Genomic DNA, 6,908 nt, shown 5'->3' on the forward strand with positions numbered 1-6,908 from the left:
GATTTGAAAAAAAAAAAGGCTGGAAGAAAATGTAAGTAAATAACATACAGGTATAAGTTCAATAATTTATCATTGAAATAATGACAAATCTGATTATTCTATGATTATTCTAATTCAATTACAAAAATTTATTTCAAGTACGAATGGTTTCATTTAATGTTTTAAAATGATTGATATAAACCTATGTTATTTATAAATCTACAATTTTGAATATTGCTCATCAACAAATCAACAATACATGGTATGTTTTAATTCACACTGTTTGCACCCGCATTATATAATATCAATCAATCAAATCAGTTGTGTATGTGAGAGAGAGAGAGAGAGAGAGAGAGAGAGAGAGAGGTGCATTTTTAAGGTCAGGTCGGGTAAAATAAAGGGGTGCAATTAAACTATTATCATGCACATATCAGGGGTGAGGATGCGAATAATTTCAAATCGATCAAACCGAAAAGCTGTATTTGAATTTGTGCAAAATTAAATGCACATCTAAACATAATGAAATGTTTATTAAGATAACTAAATTCCATTGACTACCAAATTGTAGAAAATCCTCCATTTCAGTCTTTCAGCCATTTTGATAACAAGTTAAACTAACTGAATATATATAATTTCATTTTAGCTGGTACCTGCTTTGATTTACATAAATGATGTTCTTATTGGTGATAATTTACCCGCACCCTTATCCTGGTGTCATATACAAGATGAAATGATGGAAAGAAAAACCTGAACTTTAAGAACAGGAAGACTGTGTTTTTGAAGAGAGAAGAGGAGCAGAACTAAGAAGTCATACAATAAACACATTGACATCATTTAAAGAAATTACAATTATGAGTTTGCATGCATATGTCAGGTTTAAATGTTGTGACAGAATTTTTTTTTTCAGAAAGTCCCTTTATCTTCTTGAATTAATAAAACAAATGAACCAAATATAATTGTTTCTATATTCATAATTTTGTTTGAGAAGTGAAAAGAGGATGGTATGTAAATGGGTGGGAGAGAGAGTCTCTCACATAGGAGAATTCAGACTTATTTAAATTCAATATATTGATGTGAACCAAAAATGGCTTTTGATCGCCTTGTTGCAGGATTGACACACCCTCTTTCCTTTCTCAGTAATGAGAAATGATCGAGCGTTTAGAATTTATTTTGTGAATGAATAGATATGCTAACCCTCCCCCTCTCCTTAATCTTAATCATTCTGCATGTGTTGAATAAAAATAAAAGTCAATTTTAATAAATGTTTAAATTAAAAGTGAAACATGTGTAATACAAAGGTGAATACTGTTGATTGCTTATGGGGGATGGGAAAAGGCCTCATACATGGGCAGATCTACATGTATAGTCCCCGTGGCAAATTCTAATTTAATTCACAATTTACATAGTAAAACACCGTGGTACCTGGCCCCTGGCAAATGGAATAAAGTTACCCCTTTGAACCCCCCTCCCCAGACCCAAGCAGTGCTATAGAATATGCAGTCATTGGGCTAAGGCTGCACATGCATTCATCTGACATTAAATCATAACTAATGAAAAAATACTCCATATCTTATTTTTTAATATATATTAATATTTAATATATATTATGAGAGCAATTTAGTTATATTAATATCAGGGGCTTCATTTGTCTCTGTTGACATCTTATCATTCAAATTATTGTGTACAATTAGCTCTTATATATTTTTCTCCCATTCCTAAAAAAATATTAAGAAATCAATAACTCCGCGAATGCGGTTAACCAATAAAACTGGTTTTTTGTTTACATCCATGATACGACAGAGGAAATGCGGACGATTCATCGTAACCATCTTGTCTCTTTTAAAATAAATAAAACAGAAGCACTATGTTTAAATAACCATTTACATAATGTACTGTTGAAACATATCTTAAAATTAATTCGGATTATGTGATAAAATGACATCGCGCCTATATCAGAAGAGTTATCGCTCAAAGAGTTACCTCCCCTTTTGGGATCACTTGTGCGTTTGAAATGTGTATTGATTTGAAAGGACTTCTAGATTGAGAAATTAAATGCAAAAGTTCAAGTGCAAGACGGCTATAGATATTATTAAACTTGGTATGATTTTCTTCCCTTTCACGAGTTCTTTATAAAAACTGATGCTCATTTGTTGAGAGATGAAGGTTTACTTTGTAATTTTAATTAAAATATACAAAAATGCACTATTTTAGGAACAAGTAGCCAGTTTTTAAAGAAATATACATAACTAGTAAACTTTACAACTGAATGAGCATTGATTTCTATGATATATGGATAATTTTGAATATATTGCCATATTACTTACTCTAAAATTTCTTTGGCTTGCCCTTGAACTTTTTGTCTCAATTTAGCATTGACGATTTTTGTCTAAAAAACGCCCACGTGACCCTAAAAAGTCACGTGACCGTCAAATTTAGACATGGTCAAGTAAAGGAGACCTATATCTTTACAATAACACCCAAAATACTTTAGAACTATTCATTATGCAGAAATGAATAGACAAAAGCAAAACGGCCTCCTTTTCCTGCTGTTTAAAAGCAAAATGTTGCCTTAACTGTCCTGCGTATTTTAATCGCTAGAAACTTGTGAATATAATTGTCATACATACTCTGTCTATTTGTCTTATATGTCTAATATTTGCTATGCTGACAGTTTCAAAATAATGATTTTTTTAAAACATTTAGTTAGAATTAGTAGAATATAATCAGCTTGACATTATAATCAATCAACACTAGATAAGTTGACGATTTATCGAAATCACAGTACACATGTTCATTTCTGATTAAATTGATCTGATTGAACTTTTCTACTAAATATTGGACAAGATCAGTCAAAAGTACTACGTCTTTCCTTATATATGATATTAGTATTGGATAACACAATGTCATATCGTGTTCCGTTCACTGCCATCAATGATTGACTACTTGGTTTTCTTTCTTACTGTCTTACTTGAGGCACTTCCTTCCCGACTGCAACATACTACGTATTTATGAGTTATATGTTTATTTATCAACTTTGACAGGTACAACTCATGGGCACTGTTCACAAAATATAATGCGCCAAAATTTGCTTAAGATCTAGTAAATGGAAGGTGCCTACATGTATATGAAATTTATGATATAAATTCATTTCATGATGCGCTTTATAACAATAGCTTTTATTGATAAGGTGGATCAGGGGTTAAATATTTGATAAACACAATTAAATACTATGTTTTAAACTGTTATTTTGTATGAAATATGTAGGAAATAAGTAACACATCTTGGAGTTTGTCCAGTTTTAGGTCACCTGAGTAACCTCAGTTGACCTATTGCTATCTGTTTTCGTCCATTGTTGTGCATCATGGGCTTTTACTCTAGGGAAGGTCCAATATGGATGTACACATGTAGGTGTTAATGCAAATAATGTTTAATCAAAGTACTGGAGAACTGACGGGAGTTGATTTTGTCGATGTTTATTTATTTTAAAATCAATGATATGTTATTTTGCATGACAAGTACATGTAGTTTCTAATTTGAATTACGCACATTTTTATAATAGGATTTTTTGGACTTTTTCGACAAGAATGTCAGGAAACCCCCATATGAATCATGTTAAATGATATTTAAAAATAAAATTAATTAAATCAAACTATGTATCAGTAATAGAAATATTTATCGAAAATTGTATGGATCTAAGCAATATTTAAAGCTGAACACCGCTCGTAAATAGGCACTGTCCGCCATATTTCTCTTTAATCACTGCTGTCTCTACAACCCTTATATAAGGGACAGACCTCTAAACAGTTCAAAGTACTTCGCTGTAGAGGTCTCACCTGTGTGGACGTACATTTTGCCTCGCCGTGTTACTCGGTCGCGATGAAATTATCAAATTTTACGCACCTTTTTGAAGCCAGGAGAATACTAACATCAAATAAATTGGTCAATGCATTATTTACGAACAGAAAATGAACATAAGATAAGAAAAAATGTATAAAATCTAAAGACCACGAAAGGAATACTACAAGTCGGCCACGAGGTTCAGGTGTGCAATCGGGTGTAACGAAATCGAAGGGTTTATATACCAGGTATCTGTGTGACGGTGCCTATTTACGAGCGGTGTTCAGCTTTATTATCGTTTTACTAACAGCGTGCCAGTTTGCTTGTCGGGCCGTGCTAAAATTTTGTATGCCGATTATTATATTCCTCACCGATTGGTTGTTCGATTTCATTGATGTGAATGCTAATTTGCATATCAAACACGGAACCCAGAAACGTACTGACCAATGACATTGCATGATGCTTTGGTAGTGAATATCAACACGTGGACAGTGCAAAGCCTGTTGTTTGTTAAATTTATTTCTTTACGTTTATAACTTCGTAAATATCCGATAGTTTTCGTAATATTTGGTTTACTTCAAGACTGGTTATTTCATGCAAGAGCGCTTCCGCTCCCAGTATAAATAGATTTACAGGGGAGTATTCGATTAATGCGACGTTTGTTTCATTTGATTACATTGTCCATCTTCCTCTTTCTAGCGTTTTGTTACCGATATAAAAATTGATGAAACAGTATGTAACTTTGAGTACCATATGCAGAAGACCCCGTCAAGGAGGTCCGAGTTAAATGGTGTAGGCATACTACTATAAATTACTTATTTCTAGGCATATACATTCAATACATTTAACAAACAACAAGCTTTGAGCTGTCCACGTGTTGATATTCACTACCCCCAAAACCATGTAATGTCATTGGTCAGTGCGTTTCTGGGTTCTGTGCTTGATATGCAAATTAGAATTAACTTCAATGAAATCGAACAACCAATCGATGAGTAACATGATAATCAGCGTACAAAATTTTCGCACGGTCCGACAAGCAAACTGGCACGCTGTTAGTAAAACGATAATAACTCTAGTCTCGTTCAACCAAACGCTCGGCTGACACCGTAAATCTCCGACAAGGATTTACGGAGACAGCCCAGCGTCGAGTTGAACGAGACTATATTGAACTCTGGGGTAGGAATACATACGACTACAAAAAATATTAAAATTGTCGTACCATTTAGAATCTGACTATTTTCAATGTATTTATAAATAAGTTTCCCTGAAAAACAATGCTTTAGCATACTTAACATCGAATTTATCAATTATTTTCTAGAACTAAGTCTTGTCAACAGCAATGATTTGTGCTGAGGTCCAAACACTGTTTCACTTTCAGTTTGTCTGAGTAACTGCATAGGAGAGTTGATTAAAATCAACTCCCAAAAATTATCTTCTTTATTCCCACATACCTGAAAGAGAACTGAATTCATGTATTTGTAGACCAGATCTTTAAGTTTTTCGCCAAAATCATAGGTTTCATACTTCTTTTTGAAAGATTTCAGGCCGGGAGGTGGTCGTCATTACAGATTTATAATTTTTGTACTTAAGATTAAAACCTAATTAAATGCATATATGAGAATCCTCGACAAGTTTGTGTATGGGTTATATGCTACTCAGGTGACCGTTAAGGCCTATTGTTGAATTTATGACTGGAATTTCATAAACCTGTAGGCACCTTTCATTTCCTTGATCATGACCTTAATTTTAAGTTAATTTTAATTGCATTAATATTTTAAGTTTCAAATCAAATCAAATCAAATCAGTATTCGATTGTTATAATTGCAATATGATGTTGATTTTTAAAAACGTAGTCCTTAAAAATGCCCAAACACACAAAAACTGTTAGGGTGAATATAAGATAAGCATTTCCCGATCCATCATATATACAGTCAATGATCATTAGTCAGTGTAAACATTTCCTCTTTATTACACCAGTTTATTGATTAAGGAAATCACAGAGGTCAATAATCATTAAACCCTAATTTCAATGTAACAATAATATTAATGCTTAAATAAAAAAAAGTCTTGGCATTATATTGTTACAAAATATTTCAGTAATCAAGTGATAAGGGAAATAAAACATTAAGTTATGCCATCATCTTTCCTTAAATTTTCATACAAATAGACATTAATCTACTGTTTTATGTGAACGTAAAAAAACAATTCACATGAAAAAAGTAACAGCGGGTCTTGGTACTTGAAACTTTCTGTCCTAGCATTGATTCCTCATCATTGCAAAATCCAAAATATAAAATCAAAAATATCATGAATTATGAATTCATGTTAATCATAACTGTTACATTAAAAGTTTAAAATTTATCAATTTAAACTTAACTATAACAGTTTCCCCCCTTGCCAAAATAAGCTTTTTTTTTTATAGTTATGTTTAAATTGATAAATTTTAAACTTTTAATGTAACAATTACATTATATTCAGTGAATGAGCAAACTGAAATAAAGTCTTTAAAAGAACATTTGAATGATATCTATTCTGTTAAAAATGACATGTGGTGACTGACAAGTAGGTGGATAGATACATTCAAGACATACCAATACAAGAAAAGCCAGCTCAATATCTGATCACCATTTAAATCATTGCAGCCCCTTAAACAAACATCCCAGTCCCTAACCCAAGATGCATTAAATCAACAATTTCAATCAAGGGTTCTATACTCACACTAATGATAAATTAGTTGCTTCATAGATACTCATTTTGAGGCAAACATATCTAAATGATTAATTCATATTCACCTAATGACAATTTACCTCTAAACCCATCAAAATAATGCAAAATATGACCCAAGATTAAAAAAAATAGTACTTGAGCAAGCCTGTGCTTGATGTTTCCCAGTCGAAAAACCACCGGAAAAGACCAATATTTTGCTACAAAACATCAATTTATCAAAATAAGCCAATCTTCATGACGTCATTTCTACATAAAGATGTCACTGTGGGGATAACCTTTTACACCCTTATTTTCAATATGATTTAAACTATCATTCACCTTATTTTTAAAGCTCTTTTTAAAACTTTGATTTTTGGGGCAAAAAA

This window comes from Crassostrea angulata, chromosome 1, assembly GCF_025612915.1.
Source record: "Crassostrea angulata isolate pt1a10 chromosome 1, ASM2561291v2, whole genome shotgun sequence".
Taxonomy (NCBI): domain Eukaryota; kingdom Metazoa; phylum Mollusca; class Bivalvia; order Ostreida; family Ostreidae; genus Magallana; species Magallana angulata.